Consider the following 27,317-nt stretch of genomic DNA (forward strand, 5'->3'; position numbering starts at 1 on the left):
GCTTGAACTCACAAACCCCGAGATCATGACCTGACTGGAAATCAAGAGTCAGACGCTTAACTGACTGAGCCACCCAGGTGCCCCTATCTGATAGAGAACTTAAAGTAAGGATCATAAAGGTACTCACTAGACTTGAGAAGAGATTGGAGGATATCAATGAGGCCCTTAACACAGAGATAAAAAAGAACCAACCAGTGATGAAGAACATAATAATTGAAATTAAAAATATACTTGATGGAATAAATAGCAGGCTAGAGGAAGCAGAGAAATGAATTAATGACCTGGAAGACAGACTAATGAAAAGTAATCAAGTTGAATAAATCAGAGGAAAATAAATTAATGAAAATTGAGAACAGTCTTCGGGAACTCAGTGACTCCATCGAGTGTAATAACATTTGTATTATAGGCATCCCAGAAGAAGAGAGTGAAAAGAGGGCAATTTATTTGAAGAAATAATAGCTGAAGACTTCCTAAATCTGGGGAAGGAAATAGGTATCCAGACTCAGGAGACACAGAGGTCCTCTAAAAAAATCAACCCGAGGAGGTCTGAACCAAAACACACAATAATTAAAATGGCAAAAAGTAGTGATAAAGAAAAAAATTTTAAAGCAGCAAGAGAAAGGAAAGCAATTACATCCCAGAGAAACACCATACATAAGGTTATCAGCTGATTTTTCAGCAGAAACTTTGTAGGCCAGAAGGAAGTGGCATGATATATTCAAAGTGCTAAAAGGGAAAAATCTGTAGCCAGGAATACTCTATCCACCAAGACTATCATTCAGAATAGAAGGAAAGATAAAGAGTTTCCTAGACAACAAAAACTAGAGTTTGGGACCACTACACCAGTCCTACAAGAAAATTAAAGGAGATATTTTCAGTGAAAAGGAAAGACCATAAGTGAGAGTCTGAAAAATAAAAAACACAAAAGCAGTAAAAAATAAGTATTTCTGTAAAAATAAATCAAGGGATTCATAAAATAAAAGGATATAAAATATAATCCCATATACCTAAAATGTGGGGGATGGGGGAGGGAATGAGTTCAAACGTAAGTGACCACCAAGTTCACATAAACTGCTCTATGCTGAAGATGCTATATACAAACCTAATGGTAATGACACATCAAAACCAGTACTCGATATACAAAAATAAAGAGAAAGTAATCCAAGTATACCACTAAAGAAAGCCAACAAACCATGAAAGTGAGCAAGAGAAGGATCAGAGAAAAACTACAAAAATAACCATAAAACAAGTAACAAAATGGCAACCAATACATATCTATCAATAATAAGTTCTTTGAATGTAAATGGACTAAATGCTCCAATCAAGAGAGATCGGGTGACAGAGTGGATAAAAAAGGCAAGACCCATTTATATGTTGCCCACAAGAGACTCAGTTCAGATTGAAGATACATGCAGACTGAAAGTGAGGGGATAGAGAAGCATTTAATGTGCAAATGGAGACAGATACCATATGTTTTCACTCTTATGTGGATCCTGAGAAACTTAACAGAACACCATGGGGGAGGGGAAGGAAAAAAAAAAGTTAGAGAGGGAGGGAGCCAAACCATAAGAGACTTTTAAAAACTGAGAATAAATTGAGGGTTGATGGGGGGGGTGGGGGAGAGGCAGGGGAGGGTGGGTGATGGGCATTAAGGAGGGCACCTGTTGGGATGAGCACTGGGTGTTGTATGGAAACCAATTTGACAATAAATTTCATATTAAAAAAATAATAAAAAATTTTTTTAAAAAAAGCAAAAAAACAAAAGAGAGCTCGGATAGCAATACTTACTTTTGTCAGCCAAAACAGACTTTAAAACAGACTGTAATAAGAGACAAAGAAGGATACTACATAATAGTAAAGGAGACAATCCAATGACAGGATATCATTTCTGATATCATCATATGTGAGAATGTATAAATCCTCCACATTAGTTTAAATCTTGTATGATATTTCCTAGAATGAGTATAAACATGACTTATACTCTAAATTAGGATATCTCTATTTTTTTATTGCTAAGCAATGCTAAAATAGGGAACATTGTTTTGTACACAATGCTTCTATTCTAGAAATATTAAGATGAGTTCTAGACACTTGGGATAAATCACTGAAAAATAATAAAAAGGCTGCCATTGTGGAAAGGAAAGAGTAGGAAGGACATACAGTGCTGAGTAGGATAGCCAAGGTAAGTATTAAGATATGAGTAAAGGTCAAAGCAGGTAAAGAAACTGGTTGAACAGATGTATGTGGGGAGAACATTCCAGATAGAGAAGTCAGAAAAAATCCTTAAGTTGAAACCAACCTAACATGGTGGAGGAATATCAAAGAGACCCATGGAGCTGTTACAGCGAGCAACAGATAGCTAGGAGGAGAAAAAGCCAGAGTTCAAAGAATGCAGGGCTTTCAGAATATCATAAAGTGTTTGCCATTTACTGTTGGTGAAATCTGAAACCACTGTAAGGTTTTGAAGAGAAATAAAAATAAGTAAAATTTCTCTATCGTATGGTATGACCACTTTAAGCTGTGCCAAATGGCCCTCTCTAAAATTTGCACCATTATACAAGCCTACCCATAATGTCTCTTCTAGCTCATCCTAAATATATTTGGGCTATTAGTTATCTTTTATTTTATTTTTCCAAACTGATTGCTTTCTACTGCATTTTCCTCCTAACTAGAGAAGGTAAACATGATTAGTTTTACATTTATTCACCATTGTACTCTATTTCTCACCTGAATCATTTATTTTATATTGGTAATATTCAGCTTTTAAACATATTCATATATAATCCCCCAACACATTTCTAAAACATGCAGTACAGTGATTTTGTCCTTTGTCCTTGCTTTTCTCTGATAAATTCTAGATCCTACTAAAGTACAAGTAGCTTAAATACTATACGCAGAAAGATTTTGTTCAAAGGAATAATAAATGAAATATGTAGTTCCTTTGTATGAAAAGCAAAGACATTTAGTTTCCATTGTAAAAATGCTCTATTATGCAATTCTCATTGTATGAAAATAAGCTGCCTTGTTGATTTCCTTCTAATCAACTTAGAATTAATTCTTTTCCATGCTCAGCAGTAATCATGTATTTTATTTAGGGTAAAATATATGTGGAAGAGTAATTTAAGCCCATGTAGTGTATATCAGTTCTCCTTAGCCTTCATATTTAAAACACTCTATCTTGGGGGTCCTGGGTGGCTCAGTCGTTTGAGCATCCAACTTTGGCTCAGGTCATGATCTCACAGTCCATGAGTTCAAGCCCCGTGTCGGGCTCTGTACTGACAGCTCGGAACCTGGAGCCTGCTTCGGATTCTGTGTCTCCCTCTCTCTCTGCCCCTCCCCCACTCATGCTCTGTCTCTCTCTGTCTGTCAAAAATAAAACATTAAAAAAAATTTTTAAGTAAATAAATAAATAAGACACTCTCTCTTGCCAATTCTGAAGATGTATTACTTAGTCCTGGGTGAAGGGAGTCAACTGCCTTTATAATCAATTATGTTAAAATTCCCCCCAAATGTTGTCATTCTAGTGGTATAATGGTGTAATAAATCACCCAATGCTATAAGACCATATTACTTTTCTTTTCTTTTTAACAAAAGATATTTACCAAGCATAAAAGGGTGAGGTATAGAGAAGAATGAAATTAGAGAGTAAAATAAAACTATAAAAGTCAAACAATGTACAAGACTATTAATCCTTAATCAGTTATTTCAATGGCACCTAGTGTTACTCATAAAAATAGAATTTTACTCAGTTTTAGTGAGGAGCATATAATTTAGCCTCATTTTGTAAAATCCTGGAGAAACATAAAAAAAATAACTGTCACTCAAAAGTGAGTTAATGTCAATGAAAAAATGGAATAGCAGCTGTGAAAATCAAATAGACTCCCATATGTAGCTATTTTCAAGGAAAATACCCAGTGATTTTAACCTTAAGGATATTTTCCTTGTTTTATGGATTAGAAAGTAATGCTTTAATGTTCTCCCAAATGAGAAGGGTAATACTTAATAAAAATTGAGTCAATTTCACCTATATAATAATGTACTAGTGGAAGAAAAAAAATCATACTGTTAAAAAAATTTTTTTTGGTAAAATGTAGCCAAATGACATTATGTATGCTTGGTAAAAATTATTGATTTTTCATCTAGGAACAGTGATGAAATTGTGCTAAATATGAAATAATGACATTAAATGTGTTTTGGAGCCTCAAGATACCAAGTTGTTTTCAACTGTTTGGGATATATACATAATATATACATGTATATATATATATATATATATATATGTATAAAAATATATTATATATAAATATACCTATATATATAAAATGAGTATTAAAAACATCTTGAGTGCATTTCTTGCTCATCTACATTGATACTGAAAAAGTTAATTTTATGGTAGAAAGAACCTCATATTCCCGGCACGGCCTTTACTACTTTTCTTATCTGTAGTTTTAGCATCTTTATGTGATTTTTTTTTTTCTTTTCCCAGCACTTAGTATCCAGGTACAGCTGGGACAACAGAATCCGCTGGGGACATCTTTATGCTCCTGCTTTATCTCAAGTCACAAGACATTTTTATTAAAAACTTCCATTTGGCTCTCCACAGAGTGCCACTCGTGCAATTAACATTGAGCAATATTCCAGGCCAGGCATAACACAGACAGGTAACTGTCTAAAGATGGATAAGTTCTCAAATAACAACTTATTAAGTCCCCTTTCACCAGCCCCACCTTTCTAATAGAGTGGTCATCTTTGCTTCCTTTTTCCTCATTCTTTTAAAAATATTCTTCTCATAACAAGACTTCGTGTTCCATGCAATCCTGAAACATTCCAAATTCTAGATCTTAAATGCCAGAAGGAAAAACCTACTTTAGCTTCCTATCCATTGTTTTTAGGAATAAATACAGATTTCTGAGTCCTGAAATAGGGTTTCCACTAGAAAAAAAAAGGGGGGGACAATATGGACATTAATTTGAACAAGAAAAAAATAATTCATAAGCTTAAAATAGAAACCAATAAAAACCACATTTATAAACAGCATATTAAATACCTTAATAAACTACCTGATATACTTTCTTCTGCAGTTAATAATTGACTTGTAGATGATCGCATAGAATTTTTTTTAAGAGGACACTTGTTTCTTTAGGCCATTTCTCTGCTTGGTTGGCAATTTTCATGCCACTTATTCTGGGAGCACCTTTCAAGATAAAAGATGTCAGATGCTATACAACATGCTCTTAAACACCAGACTGCTTAGAATATGTGTCATCACATTGATGTATTCATTGCACTTTTATGGGGTTTGGCCATATACAGAAATTCTGATAAATTCTATTTCCTAAGAGTCTCATCAAAAAGAAATATATACACTATATTATTGATAGATATTATATTATATTATACAAAATTACATACTATAATATATATAGTATAGTATATGTATTAAATAAATTATAAATTGTGGGTGCTGCATCTTTTTTTCTTGTTTGGAGAGAAGAGAACATCTGTGTTGATTAGATATCAGTGAGAACTGGAACCTCTTCTTACTATTTTCATTCTTAATAAACTGAAGTTTCCATTTACCATTGTCCACTTCTTTGTATTTCAAACCTTGTTTTTCTTCCACTATTGAGATATTTCAGCTCCTGAGGATTTAGAACATGCATACTTCTTGACTAGACCACTGACCTTCTATCTTCTTATCAGGACACTTGGAGGGTGGGTACAGTGGGTGATAGAAGTGTTATCATTCCACACCTTAGATGGTATAGAGCAACACAACTGACTTTGAATCATGTACATTTATCTCATTATACCCATGTTAAACATAGCTTCGTCTCAACTTCTGGAGTTCAATGTATCACCAAAATTCTTCTAGACCAAAAAACACTATACACAAAAAAAAGGAAATCTGAAGAGTATCAGAGTGGAAAGAAAACAGTCTTAACCAAATGAAGTTAAACTTTTTTACTTTTGCAAATGTTGCAATATCCAAGACTGTGTTAATGTATTATTGGGAACCTTCTCAGGACCTTGAAAGGAGTTGGTGCAATGGAAGAATACAGAGCTTCAGTTTCATTGGATTCATGGGAATCAGCTACAAAGAGCCTTTGTAAAGTGGGACTAAAATAAAGTCCAAATTCTTGAAGTAAAACATTCTTTAAAAAGCAAATGAATGCCCTTATGCAAAGTCTATTCACTCAATGCTTTCTTACCTTGAAGACCTAGAACAAGGTCCTGAAGAAGAGCAGTGTTTTAGAAAAAAACAAAACAAAACAAAACAAAAACCGGTTATCAGGCATTTAAATTAATATTAATAATTAATGTGATTATTAATTTATTTCAATATGACCATCTAAGCACTACAGAACTGAAACATTAGCAAAAATAAACAAACTATTATCATAATGAAAATTCCTGATCCCAGATTTGAGAGAACGGCTGTCTGTTCCTATTTATTTCCTGAGTCAGACCAGTGTCAAAGCATTCTTGCTAACAGTGGGGAAATATGTGTGTAATTAAAAAGGTATACACTTTTTCTAGAACTTCTCAGATGTTTTCTACAAATCCTTACTGCATTTATTTTTTAATGTTTCTAAAACTCTGAGAAGTAAATTATTAAAGGAGTCAAAAAGTATGAATTTGCCTAAAAAAGGTACAGAAGGAGAGAGAAAAAAAAAATCAGGTAAGAACGGAAGCATTAAGAAAAGAGAATGAAAACATAAAGAAGAACAATTTGGGGTCAGAAGTATAACCCAGTTCTGAAGAGGGAGAGAGAAAAACATATCTATAGATGTAACAAAAATATATATACAGGTATATATAAATTAGCTAGAGATGGGGAAAAAAGAAGTTAGGATTCCTGTTGATTATAGTGAGACAAGGTAAGGAAGCAAGGGCTGGACTCTGTAACTAGATCTCCCAGCTGGGAAACAGAATAAATCTGGAAGTGACTTGGCAGAGAAAACTGCAGGTTATGAATGGCCAACAAGCAGAGCATGGTACCCAACAGGTATTATGACATGTGAGAGAAAAAAACCCATAACACAACTGGCACTATAACTCTTGTGTTGCTACAGATTTCTATAACCACAGCAGGAAATCGGAGGTCAGTTATATGTAATGATCTAGTGATCTACCCTGGCATTGGAGTCAAGAGTGGAATGCTGAATATTATGTGACAGGGGAGGTGGGAACAGGATTTTAAGAGATTCATCAAAAGCAAATAAAGGGACAAAAGAGTACCTCAGTCATCACCTGAGAATTGAGCAGTAACTGATTTTAAGATACATAAATGATCAGGATCAAGTTCTCAAAAGCAGGCATAAGGTGAAGACAAAAAACTCGAGAGTCAAGTTGAAGTCCAGGTGTTAGACCTATGGAATAAGCACAGACTAACAAAAGGTCAGCCCTGACCTTCTCACAGTAGCAGTCGGTGCTTCCAAAACAGATTTCCTGAGATTAAATCTTTACTATGCAATTCATTAGGTGAATGAAGATTCAACTTACAGAAGTTCATGAACAGGAAAAACTAAGCTATAGTGATAGAATCAGAAGAATGGTTATCCCTTGACAAGAGTGACTGGAAAAGGACCTTGGGGAGCTGTCTACGGTGCTAGAAATACTCTATAGCTTGATATTGGTTGTGGTTACTTGAGTATAAAAACCAACCAGTATTTAATACATGTATTCTTTATGGAGTGGAAGTTAAATCTCAATGAAAAAAACAAAAACAAAAACAAAAACAATAGTCAACAGGAAAAAAAAGATGAGACTTGGGTAAGGCCTCCCTTTAAGAAGAATGATGATCTCTGGGGTGCCTGGGTGGCTCAGTTGGTTAAGCATCCGACTTCATCTCAGGTCATGATCTCACAGTCTGTGAGTTCAAGCCCTGCGTCGGGCTCTGTGCTGACAGCTCAGAGCCTGGAGCCTGCTTCGGATTCCATGTCTCCCTTTCTCTAACCCGCCCCTATTCATGCTCTGTCTCTCTCTGTCTCAAAAATAAATAAACATTAAAAAAAATTTTTTTAATTAAAAAAAGAAGAATGATGATTGATGTCTATCAATTATTTAGTGACTTCCCTATATTAAGCGCTGACCTAATTTATTCAAATATATTTAACCCTTCATATCAGCTGTGAGGGGAATACATTCAGATTTCACTGAGTATGAGACAGAATTTGTGACTCGCATATAAATGAAAATTACGCCTGAGCATGATTAGGAGAGCACCTGCATGAGGACATAAAGTGAGGCAATTCAAAACATTGTAGTGTGCAAAGCGTGTAAATAAGTTATTCTGTCTTTGGTAGCAGTTTAACCTAATGGTTATAGATACTGGATCCATAGTCAAACTCTACCAGGTCAAAGCCCATCCCTGCTTCTGAGCAGCTCTGTGACCTACAGCAAGCTATACAACCTCTCTGAGCCTCAGTGTATTCATTGTAAAATGGGCAAATAAAGTTAACTATCTCACAGGTTTATTGTGAGGACTCAATTCATAGGTAAAATGTTTGGGAGACGATCTGGCATACAGTAAATTCTATATAATGTTAGATTGTACATTGTTTCTCAAGAGTGAGTATTGCCTATGACAATATTTTTTCTACTTTTTAAATTCAGGGACTGATAAAATTCCCTTATGCATGTTTTTGGTGACTGACACAGATTTGATAAACTTTTATTTCACCTAACAAAGACATTTGAAAATGAACTACAACACTGTTATCAATGTCATGTTAGAAACCCAAAACCCACAATAAGAATGGGAATTATCTCTATATAAATATCATCATTTAAATGAACAAAATTTAGCTGCCCGGATAACTTCACAGTGCAATGTTTTTATTTTCCTTCCTAGCTTCCCAGATAACTTCACAGAGCAATGCTTTTGTTTTCCTTTCCTAATTTTTATCTTGGAAACAGGAAACCTTCCTCATAGTCCAGTTTATTAATCACAAGCCATCTGGTCCCTTTGGCATTACAGGTGAATGCTAAATCTATGCTGAGACATTTCAAACCTCAGTTTCCATGTTAACTTAACAAGCAGCTCTAGGGAGGGCAAGGGAAAGAGCGTATTGTGTGGAAAGGCTCCAGTTATGGGTGAGAAGGTTGAAACTCATTCCACAAGAACGATAAAGCATTCCCTTAACAGCTGGTTTTTGGAAGTCACTATGCTCACAAGCACCACACAATCCCTACTGCCAACAAGACTATACACATGGAAATCAAACTCCTAGGAAGTGGTGGATATCCTGTTTCAAAGAACAGATGTGATTTACATGCATTACATGCAACAGATTCAATGGCCAGTCAGATGCAGATGTAGCGTGGACAGTTGTACTTAAACATTCAGAACAGAACACAGTGGGAAAGTTGAAGAGGGAAATACTTTCTTACATTTGACAACAGTTAACACAGCAAAATATGAGTGTGACAATCAAGTATGATGCCCTTCAATTCTAGTTCAACTAAATATGGAATAATCAAATATTTGCCTTAATTTTCTTCCAAAAATACTTCAGAGTAGCTCAAGGAAGCACATTAGCCCAGACTCACAATTAATTTATTTATTCAATAATTTGTGCATTCATTCAAGAAGCATTTGTTATTTACCATACGTGCCAGAAGCCACCATTGTGGGAGAGTGATGGCACATCAGTGAACAAACCATAATCCCTGCCCTGAAAAATCTTTCAGTCTGTGACAGCTCATGGGGAAAAATGAAGCCTGACTAGGATGTTATAAAAGTAGAGTAGGGAGATACCCAAAACTGACTGTGTTGGGTGGGCAATTACAGAGCATTCTAGAAGGAGGATGATGTTTGATGTAACTGTGTGGGTAAGGAGGAAATGGATACACTGTCATAGCTAGATGACATAGCACATGCAAAAAGCATGTGGGAAGAGGGAAGAATATGTGGTCCCACAGAAATGAGCTAATATTTCAACGTGTAGGTAAGGAGAGCACACACTGGGCAGAGTTAGGAGTTGAGAAGAAATGGTAGGGAGGCAGATGCTAGAATATGCTGAGCTAAGGAATTTGAATTTTGCACTTGGAATGATAGGCACCTATTTGTCATGACCCTGGGATTCATCTGGGCATTGATGCCTTAGGTGCAAAACACTTTTCAAAAGAAATGAGAAAATTTTCTCAATGATAACCAAGGTTAGAAAGTTGGATTGAGATAAAAACATGTAAGGTTCAAGTAAGGATGGGCTATAGAAAAAGTGTCAAGAAGGCAGAACTCTAGGAAAAACAAAAAACAAAAACAGGAAGGCATTCCTTTGTATCCAATTTAGTTTAGGGAATTATATGAAAATAAATATCTAACATATGTTGTGTACAGTGTTATGATGCTATGTATCATGTTACAATAATTCAAAATCCTCAGTAAAACCTCAGAGATATATAATCCTTTGTGGGGAGTGGTATTTTATTTTAATGCCTATTTATTTATTTTGAGAGAGAAGGAGACAGAAGGAGAGAGACAGAGAGAGAGAGAGAATCCCAAGCAGGCTCTATGCTCAGTGCAGAGCCCAACACAGGGTTTGATCTCACAACCATGAGATCATGACCTGAGCCGAAATAAAAAGTTTGACGTTTAACCGACTGAGCCACCCAGGTGCCTCGGGAATCATATTTTAAGGGAGTAAAGGGAATATAGAAAAATAAATAGATACAGTGTATGAATGGAAATTCAGGAAAAAAGGAAATTCTGAGCAAGGTATTATAACAAAAACATAAGCATTTAAGACCCCTAGACATATTAATGAGGACAGGGTAATGCTAAATTCTATACATTTCTGAAATGGGAGCTTGAGTTAAGTTTTAAGATCTCTAAGATAAGATTAACTCCAAATAACAGAGGAAGAGGACTCAAGGTAGCAGGTATCTGAATAGACTGCATCACCAGATGGGGCTTAACTGTGTCTCTGAGACCTAGAACCAGAGATAGATTAGTGATCTAGGAGTTTGTGTATGATTTTGTTGTTTAGGGGTGGTGGTAATAATAATAATAATAATAATAATAATAATGATAATATCAAGAAGATATTAAACAAGAGTAGTATCCAAAAGGCTGGTTGACAGGCACCTTAACAAGTCAATGGTCATGATTTTTTTTTTTTACATTTATTTATTATTGAGAGACAGAGAGAGACAGAGCATGAGCATGGGAGGGGCCAAGAGATGGGCAGACACAGAATAGGAAGCAGGCTCCAGGCTCTGAGCTGTCAGCACAGAGCCCGACGCGGGGCTTGAACTCACAAACCTAGAGATCGTGACCTGAGCCGAAGTCGGACGCTTAACCGACTGAGCCACCCAGGCACCCCGGTCATGATTCTAAAGATAATAAAAAGATAATCTTGGTCCACATCTCAAATGGAAATTAGGTTTTCTAAAATTGAATAGGTGATTTCTTCCATTCATTGAAAGGAATAGGAAGAAAATAAGCACAGGAACATTTCTCTACAGTTGGAGAATAGGGGAATATAGAGGCAATACACAAACTTCACTTGCATAGGGATCCTAGTGCTGTTTGACAAGGATGTCTCTAATCCCACTGTATCCTGAGAATCTCCCCAAAGGAAAAATTTTGTGAATTAACATTTTCGTTTTGGATCTACTGGAATATTTACCTTAAACGATGACCCAAACAAACTGCTCTCTCATATAGGAAACACTTAGATAAATAAGTAGGACAAACAGACACAGGAAAAAAAAATTCACTAAATATATCACATAGTATGACAGAGGAATATGGGAAATAGAAAGTTAAAGGTAGCGTAACTCTTGCTTATCAAGAAATTTTATGAGGAAAGACAAAAACATATTTGTAAAATGAAGGAAGTGATGACTCTAACAGAGTAGAAAATGGTAGGAAGCATTCTCAGCTGCAGAATCAGGGAAGACAGAATGGGGGTGACTTTTAAGAATAACTATTAGGTTATCTCCAAAACTGGGATGTGTGTGCTAACAGTTTACTTGAGTGATCCCACGAAACCCTAGGTAAGGAATTAGGAAGTGAAATGGGAATGGAAGAACACTAGTAAAAGTTGACTTAAGGAATAGTTTGACACTGTGAGCAACTGGGGAAGGATATAGCTGGAGACCTCTTGGAGACAAAGAACACACCTCAGCTTGTTTTCCTATCAGGAAAGATGGTTAATTTCCTGTGTCAACTTGATTGGGCAACTGGGTAACATTTGGCTAAACACTATTCTGGAAAAGCTCCTTGACACTGGTCTTGGCAATAGATTTTTGGAGATATTGAAAACATATGCAGCAAAATCAAACACAGACTAATGTGACTGATTACATCAAAATAAAAAGCTTCTGTACAGCAAAGGTAAGTCAACAAAATGAGAAGACCGTCTACAAAATATTCATCTATAAACTGAATATCTGAGACATGGTTAATATCCCAAATATATATGAAACTCCTACAACTCTAGAGCAAAGAAAATAATTAGAAAAAAAGGACAAAATATCTACATAGACATTTATACAAGAAGTATATTTTGCTATTTATGACAACTTGGATGGACCTGGAAGACCATTTACATTATGTTCAATAAAAACAATCAGACACAGAAAGACAAATGCTGTATCATTCCACTCATATGTTGGAATCTAAAAAATATGAACTCACAGAGCCAGGAAATAGAATGTTGGTTACCAGGTCATGGGGGATGGAAAAAATGGGATGATGTTGGTCAAAGGGTACAAATTTTCAGTTGTAAAGTGATGAGTTCTGGGGGTTTATGTATAGCATGGTAATTATAGTTAATAAGACTGTATTACATACTTGAAATTTGCTGAGAGAGTGATCTTAATTGTTATCACCAAACACACACAATAGTAGCTATATGAGGTGATGGGTGTATTAATTAACTTGATTGTGGTAATCATCTCACAGTGCATACATACATTAAATCGTCAAGATGTACAACCTAAATATACATAATTTTTGTTAATCATACCTCATTAAAGCTGGAAAAGATTTTAAAAATAAAAATATTTAAAAAGCATTACTCTAGGTGTGTCTGTGATGTTGTTTCTGTATGAGTCCCTACAATCTCTAGGGATTTGAATCCCTAGACTGAGTAAAGCAAATTGCCCTCTCCAGTGTAGATGGACATCATCCAACTCACTGAAGGCCCAAACAGAACAAAAAGTCAGGGCAAAAGAATTCTCTCTCTGCCTTTTTTTTTTTTTTTTTTGAACTGAGTTGAATCCTCAGCAGCTTTTTTTTTTTTTAAGTTTATTTATTTTTGAGACAGACAGAGAGAGACAGAGCATGAATAGGGGAGCGGCAGAGAGAGAGGGAGGCAGAGAGAGAGGGAGACACAGAATCGGAAGCAGGCTCCAGGCTCTGAGCCATCAGCCCAGAGCCCGACACAGGTCTCGAACTCACGGACTGCGAGATCGTGACCTGACCTGAAGTCTGACTCTTAACCGACTGAGTCACCCAGGCGCCCCTGCCTCTCTTTGAGCTCAGTGGTCTTCTACTTTCAAACTCAGACTCAGATTGGAACTTACATCATTGGTTCTCCTGGTTGTCAAGCCTTTGGACTTGGACTATCCCACTGGCTCTCCTGGGTCTCAAGCTTGCTGACAATAGATCTGGGGACTCCTCAGACTTCATAATCATGTGAACCAAATCCTTACAGTGAAATATACATACATGGTTAATAATTTCACTACATATATATATGTATATATATATATTACACTATAAGGAAATAAGTGTAATATATATATATACATATATATGTGTGTGTGTGTGTGTATATATATATATATATGTATATATATATACACGTAAAATTTCTCCTACTGGTTCTGCTTCTCTGGAGAACTTAGATTAACCTAATATACCAGGATACCTCTTCTTCCAAATCCTATCTGAGTTGGCTAGGTGCTGCTCCTATGCTCTCAACTCCCTAGTGGTTCAGTGTGCACTGGAATCACAAGCATCCAGGCCACAGATATGTCAACAACCATGAACACTAGACTAGGCCTAAAAAAACTGGAGGGAGAAATTTGTGGGAAAGGGGGAATAGCATAAGCAGATGCACAAAGATGGGAAGGCTCAGGGGAAAAATAGGAATAGGCAAAGCAGTTCTGAAGTTTAAAGGGAGTGAAGAGAAATCAGGTGAAACAGGATAGGAAGAGAATAATCAAGGGATCTAGATTAACAGGTTTATCCCCCCCCATGAAAAATTATAAGCAAAAAACACTTCTGAGCAGTAAAGTGATGCAAACAAAATGAACCTTCTGAAAGACTGGGTGGATAATCAGGTGGAGAATGTAACAAAAGGGGGACAAAGTATTGATTTGGGAAGCCAGTTAGAAGGCTATTGAAAACATTCTGGAGTGAAGTTTTGAGACTTTGGCTTGAGAAAGATGAAGTGGAGATTGAGAGAAGAGGAAGAAAGCAGAGCTATTATGGAAGCAGACTTTCTAAGATTTGGCTAGTGTTTTGACGTAGAACATAAGGAAAAAAAAAATGTTTGCTTCCCCTGAGATTAAGAACTTAGGGACAGAATCCTGCCTGCTAAATGGTGGTAATGATAAAGGGATAATACGTCCTCTTTTGGATATTCTGCCTTTGCCTGAACTTGACATGAACCGGGATCGACCATGTTAGACCCATTAAAAGAAGACAGCAGAATTAGCTTACGTATGGTGCTAAGTACAAGAGGCTCTGCTGGAGGGCAGGCCATGTGCGGTGCCAATGCAAAGAAATAAAGAAGATGTATCTGAGAACAGAGAAAGCGAGTGTCACCAATTAAAGGCAAGGGACCAGTTCAGCAGTGCTAAAACAGGAGGCAATATTCCTTGGAAATACACTGCCCATCTACAAAGAGATGCTGGTAGGAATCTGACAAGGGTGATTAACATTTCCATTCTTTGCATACCCTGGCACCACCAGGACCTACAAACAGTAGATGATCAATTCATACTGCTCCACTGGTAGTGGGGAGGGGGGCAAGAATAAAAGGGGGAAAGGTAAAAAAGGAAAAAAAAAAGAGAGAAAATAAAATACAAGGAGAAGAATAGTATCCATAGTAAATTCTCCTCTCCAGGCACACAAAAAGGAAGGCATAGCCTCGCTAACACCCTTCTTGCAAAAGAGAAGCAGTCTCATTATTTTTACACTTTCTAAAGTTGCCTTCTGCTTGGTGCTGCTTCTGTAGCAGCACTAGATTTGCTTAGATGGCGAACCTGTCAGAAGGCTTTTAAATCTTTTTAAAAGATTGCCCCAGGGCCTCTCTGTCACTAGCAGGATTAACAGTGCCCTGAAGGTGCTTCTCAGTAGGAATGCAGATCTCCTCTAACTTCTCCGTGTCTGGTCCTTCTTTAACCACCTCATTTCCTACAAGGCGAAAAACAGCACACCAAAAGCAGGTCCCAAGGTCAGACAAGGAGTGAGACTGTAGAGGAAGGTCTTTATCGCCTTCGCAATTTTCTATTTTAGTTTTGCCGGACTAAATTTCTTGAGGTTATTAGCTGGAGGTTATTAACTTTGAGGTTATTAACTGGAAAAGTTTTGCTCTGCAAACAATGATCGTAGACCTCAACACAATCATAATGACTGGCAAAGACCTTTATACACTGGCAAAGAATATACACCTATATTCACCAAACCCTTGTAAAAGACATTATTGTCTTTATTTTTCAGGTAAGGGGATTATGGCTCAGAATCTAAATGTAGTTGACTTGTCCAAGGTCGCAAAACTAACAATAGTGTAACATAAGAATGAACCCAGCTTGCCTGACTTCAAAGTCAACACTCTTTCTAACACCCAGAAATTGCTTCTTAAACTTTGGACTACTGTAACACCTACTGTCCTGTAGAAATAAAGTGGTGAACATTCTGAATAAATCTGTGATTTCCTTAATTGCTCCAAAAGACCATGTTTCTTAGATTCTGTTGGCACTCAGACTTCTCAAACATTTATTCATAGAGAAGTTCTAAGGTATTTTACTTGCTTATAAAACAGAAAGACTTAAGAGATTAATAAGCACGTAAATTAAGAACTAAGAAAACAAGCATTTCTTTGGAGCTTCCTGATTCTTAAAAGAATTTTCACTCTCTTATGACCCCTATAATTTCTAAATGTCCCTTCTTTTACTACTTCAGGTATAGGAGACCGTGGTAGGAATGCAATACTAGATTCTCAGTACATCTTGTTGGTGAATTATTTAGCCTAACTGGTCTAATTATAGTCTTAAATACGTTTTGGCCTTATTCATTTCTTTCTTCATCAGATAGAGATGATCTACACAGAAGAATTAGCCTCATTTTGAACACCTCTTGAATTAATAGACTGCATATGTGTAACGTTTATATTAATATAAAATGCTTTAACCTTCACTTTACTCTCCCCGAAATTCGTGGACTGCTTTACGTTTCTTATACCGCACATTATCTACACCCACTTACCAAGTACTACAAAGTTAATTCATTGTGATTTGATGGTGTTTTTCCAGGGATGAATTGCATTCTTGAAATAAGAAGACATCACCCTGAGCTAATAGTTACTTTGGTGAAAATGCAAAACATCTAAATGCATATTGAAACATTTGTAATTTTCTCTAGCCAGAAAGAAGAATTTTCTACCAGCACAAATTATTTCCATTGATTTTCCTTATCTTCCTCATAGTTCAAGAAGTCCTTCTCTGAGTAAGCAGACAGTCTTGAGTTAATGGCAACAGGTCGTATTTCCAGGATATCCCATATTCACCAGCTTTTACTGCAAATGTAGTAATGGCTGTATGAATAATGCATTGTATGTTAAAAGGGAGCAAAAATGCAAACTTAATAAGGTTCGATCTATGTTTATATCTTTTTATCCAAATTAAGGGAGGTACGCTATGGCTATGAAAGGCAGCAATTATGAAAAAGCCAAGCACATCCTCTCATTTAATATTATACCAGCTCTTAACAATTCAAGACATGATATATGAAAGAAAATTCATCTAAGCTTTTTAAATTTTCTTCTTTTGGTTCTGTAACCAGTATTTACACAATTGTTTTTCCTTATTAGAAGGCAGGCTGTCATGCCAGACAAAGAGAAGTGTTGAAACCCGCAGTGCTCCATTTCACTCCATTTTCTTTTCGTCAGATTTCTAAACTTCTGGAGCAAAGACTAAGTTAAAGACTGGGAATACTTAGAGGATTATTTTGGAGTTGAATTAACCTCATTATCCCTGTCACACATCAGTAGGTATTACGGGCAGTCAGCTTTGCTGATTGAGGGGGCTTGTTTATTTAGGAGTCTTGATTTCCTAAAAATCCTTGATAATCTGACAATTTTACTGCAAACATGTCAGGCTAATTGCACTGTACTTTTCAACATTCTACTCATTTGCAGTGAAAGTAATTTTAAAATGCTATTAATGTTGATCCTTCAATTTGCAGAATTTATTTTTCTTTTCCTTTTTACATCTGTGTTTCAAAATAGGGTGGTAACTTCCAGCATGTGTTAATCACACGTACTTCACACAGCATGAATAATCACGGAAAATACTCATCAATTAATTCAATCAACAGTTTCCAGGAAGTGCGTATTTTGTGTATATATATATATATATATATAATAGCAAAGCAGTCACAATTCCTATAGCTAAGAGCTTATATTCTGCCAAAGGAGACAATTAAACTAGTGATTGAAATCTGAGTAGATAAAGGTTGTAATAAATAATCACGGGTCACCACATGGACACACTGCAGAAACACCTATGTGTTACCTCCATATCCCATGAGTGTCCTAAAGGTCGAGGGCAATTCCAAAGGTTGTGCCACTTTAAAAACAGTTAAGACTGGGACATTGCAACATTGATCCCACCATACTTTTTAAAAATAAAACATCATTCAAACTAGATATATATTTTTTAAATTGGTAAAACAAAAATAATAAAAAGTAAAGTATATTTCCATGAGAGAAGACATCACGGGGGCTTTATGCAACAATTCATATATAACTTAGTGTCTGTAATCTAGTACGGGCTAGTCAATATTTTTGACATAATGAGTACATAAAATAACTAGTGATACATACTGAAATTTCTCTATTTCCATGTCTCAGCTCTGTGGTGTTTTATGAAATGTAACTTGTGTGCATTATTATTACCGTTGCTTCAAGTTACCATGTGTTGAATACTTAAAGTGACATTAAAATTTTTAGTACCCTTAGGAGGAAGTAATAAAATATGAGTAAACAGGCTTATAGAGGTTAAATAACTTGCTAAAGGTCACAGATGCAATAAAGGTCAAATCTGAGATACAGATTCTCATCTGTCTGACTCATCACATCTGACATGACCCACTCTCTTCCCATGACAAAAAGTTCCTTCAACTAAGGCAATAACTGAATTATTTCCACTCATATGTTATTTTATGACCCAGTGAAAATAAACCTGCTTAGCAGCAGCTGTCTCCGTATAAGCTTACTGAAAACGTTACTATGATCAGAAGTTAGAAATGAAAAATACCTCTCACAACTCATTTCCTAGCTAGAAGACATAACACTTAGTCTAAATGCCACGGACTGTTCCCTTACAGAGCAGGCTGATGCCTGGATGCAGCACTATATCTTATTTTGCAGAAAATAACCTTTCAAGGAAGAATAAATGCTTCTCAATGATGATATGAACTCTCTTACAAATAAATTCACCCCTCATTTGTCAAGCTTAAATTAACATTGGGAGATATACTGTGCTTTCCAGAGGGACTGAAAGTCCTGCCTTTGAGACAACCTTGTTCTTTTCTGGTACATTTTAAAGTTAATAAGCATATATTAAAATAAGAATCTACCTAAGGACCTGTATTATGTTAGAACTTTAGATTATTTTCCCCACAAGGAAATAACGCCTAACACTTGGAATTCACTACTGAGTAGCTGAGTAATAGTTCAGGATATATAACACAAGTCGCAATTAGAGTGTTTAATAAAATATCTGATTTTAGGATAATTATAATAAACACACTGGGGATACAGTAAAAGGAGAAAGTAAGAAAAAGTCACGTATTGGAGATGGACATTCTTCTGTGGTTTCAGATCCAACCTGGCATAGTAGAAAAAGTTTTAGACTAAAATTCCTAAGATGTGGTTCACAACCATTCAGCTATATGAACTTCCATATTCACCCTTTCATTCATTCTTTTTATTCATGACTTCATGGATGATATAAAAATTTACTGAATACTTACTATGGACCATGCATTACCCTAGGTACCGGAAATATTTTAGTGAATAAAGTATGTATGGTCCTTGCCTTTATGGAGCTGTCAGTGGTCAAATAAACAAATGAAAAACAATAATCCACCTATCTACTAATCCCCCCAATTACTTCCTCCCTCCTTCACTCCCTAGATAGACGGATAGATAGATACACACAGAGGTTTATGCATGTGTATGTGTGTATAAAATGTATCTGTTTTAATTCACATTTTAAATCTGTGGTAATGTACAGAAAATGAACATGAAACAAGGAAAAGAATACAGATAAATCTACCTAGATTGAATGGTCAGGAAAGATGTTGCTGAAAAATGTCATGACGAGTTTTGAAGAATGTATTACCGCTGTGCAAAGAGCAGGGGCTGTAGAATTCCAGAGAGAAGGAAGAGCATGTGTGAAGGCTCTGAGATGAAAGCAATCTTGGCGTGTTCAAGGACATTAAAGGGTCTACTGTAGCTGGAAAAAAGGAGAAGGTAGCCCAAGACAAGTTAAATACACTGTCAGGCAAAGAAAGAATCTTAATGGATTTACGAGACCTAGAAAAGTATTGGTGCATTATTCTAAGTGCAAAAAGAAGTGATTTTAGAGAGTAATTTTTTATTTCAAAGATTTTGATGATTTGTAAATGGAGAATAGATTGGAGGGAGTTTATAGTACAAGGAAGAAGGAAGATCTTGAAGTGGTGCAAATCAGCTAAGAATGGAAGCTTAGGTTAAAATGATGTCAGTGAAAATAGGCAAAAATGAATACAGCTAATATATATTTGAAGGCAGAAAAGTAGAACAATATACTTGATACTTGTTGCTTATATTCTCTGTGAAAATTTTCAAGTCCGCTGTTTGTAATAGTTTCTTGTAACTTTTACAATAACTGTAAGAGAATTTATTAAGGAAAATGGGAACATCAGGTATCACGAGGATAGTGTCGGTGCTCCTTCTTCATCAAATAAAATGTGTCTGATCCTAACTAGATTAGCCAGTTTTATTCACTTTCCTCACCGGTTCACTAGAGTTAATAAGTATCATTTTTGAATTTGCTATATTTGAATCCCTGAACTGCTACATATTAATGATAATCTAAATAGCTTTTCTTAAAAGTGTTTGGGTTAGGGGTGCCTGGGTGGCTCAGTAGGTTAAGTGCCCAACTTCAGGTCATGATCTCAGCTTTGAGCCCCACATCAGGCTCTCAGCTGTCAGCGCCGAGCCTGCTTTGGATGCTCTGTCCCCCTTCCTCTATGCCCCTCTCCTTTTTGCATGTGAGCACACATTCTCTCTCTCAAAAACAAATACATATTTTAAAAACTGAATGAATAAATAAAACTATTTGGGTTATATTGTAATGCTTTGAGGCTTGAGGGAAATTTTTGCAAAAAGCCCACTTAAAGAGTGTTTATCTTCAATAGACACCCTGTATATTATTTACGTGATTTTTCAGAAACTCATCATAAAATTATTCGGGCTTCATAGAAAAAATGCAGCCTATAAAAAGTACCTCTCTTTAAAACCTCTTTCATGATCCAATATTTCACTTATTGTTAATCTTACAATTCTGCCACATAAAAAAATACTAATAGCAGATTTTACTTTTATTTGTCTGCTTTGAAATATATATAAAGAAAATTGGAATTTTTAGGAGATACTAATAATAACTTTAAAATAGCCAGTTGTTTCATGAAAGCATTTTTTCTAAAATTGTAGTTGATATACAATGTTATATTAATTTCAAGTGTATAACATAGTGATTCAACAATTCCATACATTGCATAATTCCTACCATGATAAGTGAAGTAACTATCTGTCACCAAAGCTATTACAATATTATTGACTGTATTACCTATGTTGTACTTTTCATCCTCACATCTTATTTCATAACTGGAAGTTTGTACTACCAACTCCCCTTCACCTATTTCACTCATTCTCTGACACCCTCATCTCTGGCAATGACCAGTTTGTTGTATTTATGTGTTTCTATTTTTTTTTTTTTTGCTCTTTTTGATTTTTTAGTTTCTGCATACAAGTAAGATCATATAATAATTTATTAGTACAGTGAAAGATGATTATTATATGATCTCACTTGATCATATAATGATTTCACTCATACAACAAACAAATAAATTATTTCTCCTAGCATAATATTTTCTAGGTCCATCTATGCTGTTGCAAATGGCAAGATCTCATTCTTTTTATGGCTAAGTAATATTCCATCACACACACACACACACACATACACACACATCCCACACCTTCTTTCTCCATTCATCTATCCATGAATACTTGGGTTGCTTCCATATCTTGGCTATTGTAAATAATGTTGCAATAAACACAGAGATACATATATCTTTTTGAATTAGTATTTTCATTTTCTTCAGGTAAATGCCCAGTTGTAGAACTACTAGATCATATGGTACTTCTATTTTTATTTTATTGAGGGACCTCCATACTATTTTCTATAGTGACTGCACAATTTACATTCCCACCAACATTTGATGAGAGTTCTCTTTTCTCCTCATCTTCACCACATTCATTATTTCTTATCTCTTTGATACTGGACATTCTGACTGGTATAAGATGATATCTCATTGTGGCTGTGATTTGAATTCCCCTTATGATTAGTGATGTTGGGCATCTTTTCAAGTGTCTATTGGCCATCTGTATGTCTTCTTTGGAAAAATGTCTGTTGAGGTCCTCTGCTCAAATTAAAAGGATTTTTTTCATATTGTGTCCATTAACAGTGACCACATATTAACAACAATTAATACAGTATTAATAAGCAGTTTTTATTCAAAAGCTCATGTATTGTATGTTGTATAAAGAGATAATATTAAGTTTTCGATCATTATGGTTCTATTTTGAAAATCCTCTATGGTGAACCAATTTTTATTGAACAATTCAACATTTGCAACACTCTATGCATAATGTTAAAATTCTGTAACAAATGAGCAAAAATTTGACCCTATGGAAATTACTTCATAATTTATAACAATAATCCAAAATCATCTATAGTCCCTAGATTTGCCATAAAAATTCTCAGGAAAATTAAGATATTTTCTATTCTCTCAATAGCAAGCATATTTTGAAAACCTCAGAGTATAGAGTTGAGAAATGCCGAACATGTTTCTTTTCATAAATCTGTTAGAAAAAGCAGGATCTGTATTTCACGTAGGCATTGGTCCATGGTATAAAATTATTGTTCAGATAACCCAATCCTCCTACTCTAAAGGGCTTATTGATTTACCTTATACCTGAACTACAACCCAATTTTCTTAAAGTGATTACAGAATAAAAAAAAACAAACATCAAGGTCATGTCTACAGTGTAGACGAGACTGTATCACAGTTTCTAACCTCAAGAAGGAGGTAGGTTTTAAAAGCTTGGCTCACTTCCTAGAAACCAGCTAAAAATTCCACTCAGGCTGTAATATATATGATATATGAACAATATTTCTAGGTAAAAACAGTTTAGATTTTTAACTTGAGATTGCAACATTGTATTTTCCTTGCTCTATGAAAAGAGGAAAGACCAAAATATCTGAAATGCCTGTTAATTGATTCCACTCTTGTGGCAGTGGAAGAAAGGTAAATCTCATTGAATCTTGCATATGAAATTGTTAAATGATATAGACATAGGAAAACTAACTCTGTTTATAATACTTGTTTTTTTCTGTATATGCCCGAATGCAGTAGCATTTATTGTTAAGGAATATTTGAAAATAAATGTGAACTCATTTAATTATACACTAAATAAAACAATGAAGGGATATAAATGTCCCTTTGCACATGTTAAATTAGTAAAAAATAATCATGGTAATTATTTCTCATTTACATAGCATTTTACCATTGAAATGAGGACCAGGAACACAAAAATTATGCACATTAATATGAACATCATTTTCACAAAAGAATGCTATCCAATTGTTTTTCTTTGAGGAAGGGAGATGCTCAAGGAAATCAAATCTCTTGAGAAACAGTCCCTGACACCACCTGGCAGCTGTCACCTGCAATCTGTCCTTCAACCACAGTCAGAGAGAAATGAAATGGACATTTATTTATTGTGTCTGAAGGAATTATAAATTGCAAGGCACATCCCACAATATTTAGAGCTCTAAAAACTGGGTTCCTTTTCACTTTTTTTTTTCATTTTGTTTTTGTTTTGTTGTTGCTGTTCTCCTGCTGAGGTCATCCAGTGAAATTCACCAAATGACAAGGCTGGCACACCAGGCTATGGGAACATCAAAGAAGGAGCAGAGGAGGAAACCATGGTTCATTTTGCTGCCACAGTACAGGGGAAATAAAGTATTTAAAGGAGGAAGGAGGCTTGCTAGCTGATAAAAGGAAATAAAAGAAAACCAGAGTCAGGACACATGGCAAGTCCTTGGGACTGAGAGAAAGCCAAGTAGGTTCCAAGAGGACAATGGTCAACAGTACCAAGTGTGCCCAATAATTCTCAGTCTATTTATTGTGAGACTAAAAAACATGTAGAACAAACAGAACATAATACATACTGAGTTAATAATAAATGGTAATTCTCATTTTTTAGCAGATTATTTCTTTTTTGAAATTGATCCTATATATAAAGTAATTTTATTAAGTGGAGGGTGACTGGGAATGTCAAATATTTCAGAATTCAAAAGAAAGACTGAAGCATTCAAATGATTTAGCTATTGGAAATTTTATGGCCATGTTAATGAGAAATTTCAGTACCAAGGTAGTCTTTTTTTTTTAATGTTTATTCATTTTTGAGAGAGAGAAACAGACCTTGAGAGGGGTGGGGCGGGGAATGTAGAGAGACAGGGAAACACAGAATCTGAAGCAGGCTCCAGGATCCATGCTGTCAGCACAGAGCCTGACGTGGGGCTCAAACTCATGAACGGCGAGATCATGACTTGACCCAAAGTGGAATGCTTAACTGACTAAGCCACCCAGGTGACCCTGTCTTTTTCTCTTTTTAAGTTTATTTATTTTGAGAGAGAGAGAGAGAGAGAAAGTGCACATGTGCATGTGGAGGAGGGGCAGATGGAGAGGGAGAGAGAGAATCCCAAGCAGGCTCCGCACTGTCAGTGCAGAGCCCAGCATGGGGCTCCATCTCATGAAATGTGAGATCATGACCTGAGCCAAAATCAAGAGTCGGATGCTTAACTGACTGAGCCACCCAGGTGGCCCAGTACCAATATAGTTTTAGAAGCCAAATTGAGATACACTGAGGAATGAATGTGTGGTAAGGATACTAGAAATGTAAAAGAATTCTGAAACTGTAAAACACCAAGAAGGAAACATAGGGAAAAGGCATCATGGAACAGAGGCCTTGGCAAGAATTTCTTGGATAGGATACTAGAGAAACAGGACTACATCAAATAGAAACTTCTGCACAAGAAGAGAAATAATCTGCACAAGAAGAGAAATAATCAACCAAGTTAAAAGGCAACCTATACAGTGGAAGAAAATAACTTAAAACCATGTATTTGATAAAAGGTTAATACTTAATATATATAAGGAACTAATATATATATAATATATATATTATATATATAATATATATATATTATATACAATACTTAATATATATAAGGAACTTATATATATAATATACATATAAGGAACATATATATATAATATATATATATATAAGGAACATATATATAATATATATATATAAGGAACATATATATATAATATATATATAAGGAACATATATATATAATATATATATATAAGGAACTTATATATATAATATATATATAAGGAGCTTATATATATAATATATATATAAGGAGCTTATATATATATAATATATATATAAGGAGCTTATATATATATAATATATATATAAGGAGCTTATATATATAATATATATAAGTAACATATATATAATATATATATATAAGTAACATATATATAATATATATAAGGAATAATATATATAAGGAATGTAAATTGGTACAGCCATTATGGAAAACAGAGATTCGTCAAAATAATTTATGCATAGAACCAGCATATGACCTAGCAATCCCACGTCATGTATATACCCGGAAGAATTGAAATCAGGAGCTCGAAGAGATACCTACACTCTCAGGTTCACTGCAGCATTTTTTATAATAGCAAACACATGGAATAACCTACATGCCCATAAACAGATGAATGGATAAAGAAAGTATGGTACGTGCATAAAATGGAATACTACTAAGCTGAAAAAAATCCATACCATCTGCACCACGTGATAGAACTTGGAGGACACCATGCTAAGTGAAATAAGCCAGAGATAGAACAAATACTGTAGGATCACACTTAATATATAAGAAATCTAAAATAAACTCATGGAAGCAGAAATAGAAGGTAGTTGCCAGGGGCTGGGGGGAAGGGGAAATCAGGGAGGTATTGGTATAAGGGTACAAAGTTTCAGTTATGAAAGACCAATGTATTTTAGAAATTTACTGTACATATAATTAAAAATACTGTGCTGTATACTTAAATATTTGTAAGCTTATAGGCCTTATGTTAAGTGCTCTTATCACACACATACACAAAGAAGGAGATAGGAAAATTTTACAGGAGATGGTTTTATTCATGACATTGTTTATGGCGTGGCTCCACAGGTATATACTTCTCTTCAAACTCACCAAGATGTATAAATATGGACAGTTTTTTTTTTCTTTAAATCATACCTCAACAACAAAAAACAGGAAAACAAATCATAAATTCCAAGAACTTCTGTTTTTTTAGAGGAGGAGCTAACACAGTGCTGCTCACCTGGAGGCAATTTTGCCCCCCACCTCACCCCGTGGAACATTCAGTCATGCCTAGGGACATTTTAGTTGATACAACTTAAGGTGTATGTGTCACATCTGCTAAACATCCTCAAATGCACTGGACAGGACCTCATGACAAAAGATTAGCTGACCCAAAATGTCAATATTGCCGAGTTTGGGAACCCTGGGCCAAAAGTTTCAAGAGAAAGTTTATTAATTTTAGGATAAAAAAAAAATGAAGTGTTCACACAAATAAAATATATGGGAGACATATAATCCATATAATCCAGCTGAAGAAACAAGACCTCTAAGAAAACAGAATTTGTAAATTAAAAAAAAAAAAAAAAAAAAGAAAAAAAAATCTCTTCCCACCCCTAATCCCTTCTAGGGAGACAGGATTCCTCTTGAACCAAGTGGAAAGACTAAGGCTGGGGTAGAGATTAAACACTAGATACCTTCTTTAGCCACACTAGTCTTTGTAGAGACAAAAACAGAAATAGTCTCATAGACACCGAGAGCAAAGATGTAGATGTTTTTAAATGGTATCTGGTAGGCGTTTGGACATGACCATAGTGGCCTTTCCTCCAGGAAGAAAGATTGAGATACACAGTTTTCATTTGAGGCTACTGCTCAAAGGGTTAATGAAAGAGATATTTAACAGGTTTTAAAATTGAAAGGGATTGTTTATATTGGATATGCCCTCTAGAATATGAGCCTTCATTGTATTGTTTGGTAAGGATTTTTCCCTTTGCTTATTAAGTTATAACTGATGAAGTGGTAAATCAGAAATTTTGAAGAGGGAAGTCTGACACTTAATCATAACCCCTTTAATTACATGCTATGTGATATTGGAAAACTCATTTAACCTTAAGGGGCCTTATCCCAAACAACTCTTTTAAAGCTATTGACTTAATTAAATTAAATATAATAAATTAAATACAATGGGATATGCTAATGTATACAATAACTGCATAACAACTATAATTCTTCTTGCCAGAAGATAAAAATTAATGAATTCATTGTGGCTTCCCCAAAATAATAATTGCACAAACAAAAATTGTAATTTTAATTCTATTTTCATTTAGTACTTTCTTGTGCTCAGGGAGACTAATTTTGCCATCCTGGTAAATGTGCAACTACTTCTAAAGGGACTAAAGGCTTAAGTAGAATATTTGCCTAGTAGGCAAGAAAAAGTTGGGCTCACTGCACAATTCAGAATAGTTAACAATGTAATTCTTTGTCAGTACTGTGTAAGTGGGTTCAATATTTGTATAGAGCTATATTGCATAATATTTAATAAATCACACACTATGAGAGACAACTCTCAA

General features: G+C 35.2%; 1 protein-coding gene and 1 long non-coding RNA gene across 4 annotated transcripts in view; both read right to left on the minus strand.

The window, feature by feature from the left end:
• LUZP2 (leucine zipper protein 2) overlaps positions 1–27,317 on the minus strand; it is a 491,439-nt gene that overhangs the window by 294,085 nt on the left and 170,037 nt on the right. The window lies entirely within an intron of this gene.
• The window catches only part of LOC128311807 (uncharacterized), a 44,662-nt gene continuing 21,882 nt past the window's right edge, over positions 4,538–27,317 (minus strand). Inside the window, exons 2-3 of the long non-coding RNA XR_008290422.1 lie at positions 5,061–5,194; positions 4,538–4,932 (exon numbers count right to left, since the gene is read on the minus strand). This is a non-coding gene — a long non-coding RNA (uncharacterized LOC128311807). The remainder of the gene's footprint in view (positions 4,933–5,060; positions 5,195–27,317) is intronic.

This window comes from Acinonyx jubatus, chromosome D1 (assembly GCF_027475565.1).
Source record: "Acinonyx jubatus isolate Ajub_Pintada_27869175 chromosome D1, VMU_Ajub_asm_v1.0, whole genome shotgun sequence".
NCBI classification, from domain to species: Eukaryota; Metazoa; Chordata; class Mammalia; order Carnivora; family Felidae; genus Acinonyx; species Acinonyx jubatus.